General features: G+C 48.3%; 1 non-coding gene across 1 annotated transcript; it reads right to left on the bottom strand.

Moving 5' to 3' along the window:
* Window positions 1-3433: 3433 nt before the first annotated feature.
* Window positions 3434-3526, bottom strand: TRNAI-UAU (transfer RNA isoleucine (anticodon UAU)). The gene is given in 2 exon segments: window positions 3434-3469; window positions 3489-3526. It is a non-coding gene; the product is annotated as a tRNA-Ile (tRNA).

Here is a 3526-nt window from a genome sequence, read left to right as displayed (position 1 = left end):
CCTGCGTGTACTCCTTTTGTTCGGGACGCTCGCGTATATCACTTTTAAATAACTATGGTCTCCGAGTTCAAATGCGACTCAAACGTGAACACTTCCAAACATGACTTAAACAAAGGACATGTAGTGAATATTGCAGGAAAGGCTTGGTACGAGCGATCTGACTCGGTCAGACTTCACGTCTGCCTTTCTGGGCAGCTGCATGGCTCGCCGCTAGTGTACCATTGGTGCTCACGTCGTTGTTACGAAATAGTGGCAGTACTACTTGTAGAACTCTATGGATTACAAATAAATGCAGATGTCAAAGGGAGGCAAAAGACAGTAAGAGAACCATGAAAGACTACGAACCTCAGAAAATTCTGGACAAACCGACGTTGGAGCTTTATAGTATGGCTAAAACTAAACTGGGAAAACTTTTTTGATGATAATGCTGGGCACTTGAGGATGAAGAGCTGCCACTAACTATTTCTGTTGCTAAGTACAAGATTGAGAACAGAATGTTATCCACTGTAAATCCTTCTAGCCCTCTTTGCGTGAGGCCATCACTGAGGTCCGAGCTGCACTGGGGTTTAGGAGCTTCCAGAGCATGCTCAACTTTCATGAAAAAGCGAGAGAATTTGAAGATTGGTGGAGAAGGGCAAGAAGAAAATTGGCAGTTTATCCAAAAAAATTTACCGCACCAAGGTTTAGTACGCAAGTGGCGGTTACCACCACCCAGATACAAAGGGGATAACTAAAGCGCAGGGGAGACAGCTATCTCCCTCTTCGGTTCGGCCGGGAATTCGTTGCGCGCGGACATTCCGGAGCGGCGCTTTGCTCTCCGCCAGCGAGACCGAGCCTCGTGGGAACGTTTCCCGCGAGCTCGTCCCGTTTGGTTCCAGAGCTCCCCTGCCTTAGCGTGGGCGAACACTCGCTCGTAACCCTGCTAGTGAGTCGGACAACCTTGATTCCTTGGCGTATTTGTTGCTTGCGGGCGTTAAAATGCCTTTTTGGTGTCAGGCAATCCTTTGTTCCTCCGTGCAAAGGCCCGCTGTGGTCGACATTTGCTCGATAGCCCTCGCGATCACGAGGTGGGGTCGGCGATTTGGACGGAACGTAGTTTTCCCCCTTTTCAACGCCACAAAATCTTCAAATACACGGTACGGGACCAGACGGAGCCTGCAGCACGAAGCATGCAGCTCGTGTGTCTGAAGAGGGTAGGGCGTTTTCACTACAACGCTGAAGGCAGCCTGCCTCAAGTGACGGAGTGACAACGAATAAAGTGATTGCGATTTTTTCCTGCCTCACATGACCTATACGGAACTTTGACGTCACAGAGGTGTCGGAACCGAAACAGCATGAGAGAAAAATGCGATTATAAATTATTTAGTGGTTTGAAGCCGAACACCATGTGGTGATTCATTTATATAGCAATGTATTACGCATCATTGCAATGAAGAAAACATGCCACCAAAATTAGGTGTCTACTGGTTTAGCTTATGGTTAAATTCCAGCCGGAGCTGAAATCCATTTGGTCCAGCTGTACTACAGTGTTCTACATATTCTAGTTCACTGCATGTAGCAAACGGATTTGCCTCGCATCTCCCGTTCAAACTCATTCATCCAGAACGGGACAGCGTTGTCTACGAGTGGTTTGCTGATTGGAGAGAGAGCTAGAGAACAACTTTTATTGTCAACAAAGTTTGGAGGAGCTAGGCTCCCAGAGAGTGAAGCCCGTGATTAGTACAGGGCCCCATTTGCATTAGTTATATCCAAATGACCTGGGCGATACCTCGATGCCACGACACCGCGTAGGCGATACCTCGTGGCCTTACCACGTGGAAGTCCGTGGCGTGCCTTCAGATTCACAGGATCCATGATTGGAGGTCGGGTACCCGAGTTATATGTAGGCCTAGGGGTACGCTTGAGTCCTTCAAGCCGGTTTAATGGGCTTCTATAAGCTCGTCGATTGTACTTGGATGCTATAAATCAATTCCGTTTCGGTAGCCGATGGTAGGTGGCGCGGTATGAAAGACGACAATGTCATCGTCAGGTGACACGTACGTGGCACCTTGGCCCGTGTAGCACGCGGGGTCTTCAAAACGTCTATTTCAGGGATAGATCGATCGGATGGAATGAATTTTCGACCAAAAAAAAACGCTTTGAAGAGGTCTCTTACCGGCCGCGGTGGCTCAGTGGTTAGGGCCGGCTACTGATCCGGAGTTCCTTCCCGGGTTCGAACCCGACCGCGGCGGCCGCGTTTCGATGGAGGCGGAACGCTAGGGCGCCCGTGTGCTGTGCGATGTCAGTGCACGTTAAAGAGCCCCAGGTGGTCTAAATTATTCCGGAGCCCATCACTACGGCATCTATTTTTTCCTTTCTTCTTTCACTCCCTCCTTTATCCCTTCCCTTACGGCGCGGTTCAGGTGTCCAACGATATATGAGACAGATACTGCGCCATTTCCTTTCCCCGAAAACGTATTTCATTCATTCAAGAGATTTCTTACTGCCTGTATTCAGTCTGTCTTAACGATACCTTAAAAGAGGACTTGAAAAGATGGGTCCTATATCTGCAACAACAAATGTTCTGTAAGCACCTGAGCATAACGAAGAAAGTTGTCCATTTTTGTTGGCAACCACAGCAACTTGAAATAGAGGCTAAAGGTTTTTAATTGTTTCTTTCACAGCGGTGAGCCTGTCTCCTAATTCCTTCTGTCACCGAATGTGCAGAAGCACAAGGTATTCGTCGTCTATATGGTAAACAATGGACGTCGGAACAATGAAGACTGGGCTGGCTGACGGCGCCAGCCCCACTGGTATCGTCTCTTTCTAGTTGTACTCCATTCCTCTTTTTTTTTTTTTTGTATGCTACCGCCTCGGAGAGCACCGCTGGTCCAAACTCTTGGCTCACAGCAGCCTCAGAACCTGCGGCAAACTAATTTTTTTTTTAGTATCGAGTATCGTTAAAGTACACGATACAATAAAAATTATTTTCGGTACCGATACTTCGTACCCGCCGCGGTGGCTCAGCGGTTAGAGCGCTCGGCTACTGAGCCGGAGTTCCCGGGTTCGAACCCGGCCGCGGCGGCTGTGTTTTTATGGAGGAGAAACGCTAAGGCAGGCGCCCGTGTGCTGTATGTCAGTGACGTTATAAAGATCCCCAGGTGATCGAAATTATTCCAGAGCCCATCACTACGGCATCTCTTTTTTTCCTTTCTTCTTTCACTCCCTCCTTTATCCCTTCCTTTACGGTGCGGTTCAGGTGTCCAACGATATATGAGACAGATACTGCGCCATTTCCTCTCCCCCAAAACAAATTATTATTATGCCGATACTCCGATACATTCATTTTTGGCAAGCGATAGCTAATACCGATGCACAAAATGTATCGAAAGACGATACTGCCCATGGCTGGTGCATGTTACGGGTTCAAAAATAAATAAGGCAATAAAAAACATTCCCCAGGTGAGGCTCGAACTCACAACCCCGGCATAGCTCACGAAGCACTGTCGTATAAGTACCGTGCGCTAACCAATTGCGCCACTGGGGA

The sequence above is a fragment of the Amblyomma americanum genome, chromosome 9 (assembly GCF_052857255.1).
Source record: "Amblyomma americanum isolate KBUSLIRL-KWMA chromosome 9, ASM5285725v1, whole genome shotgun sequence".
NCBI lineage: Eukaryota > Metazoa > Arthropoda > Arachnida > Ixodida > Ixodidae > Amblyomma > Amblyomma americanum.
This window is presented reverse-complemented; position numbering and strand designations above follow the sequence as displayed.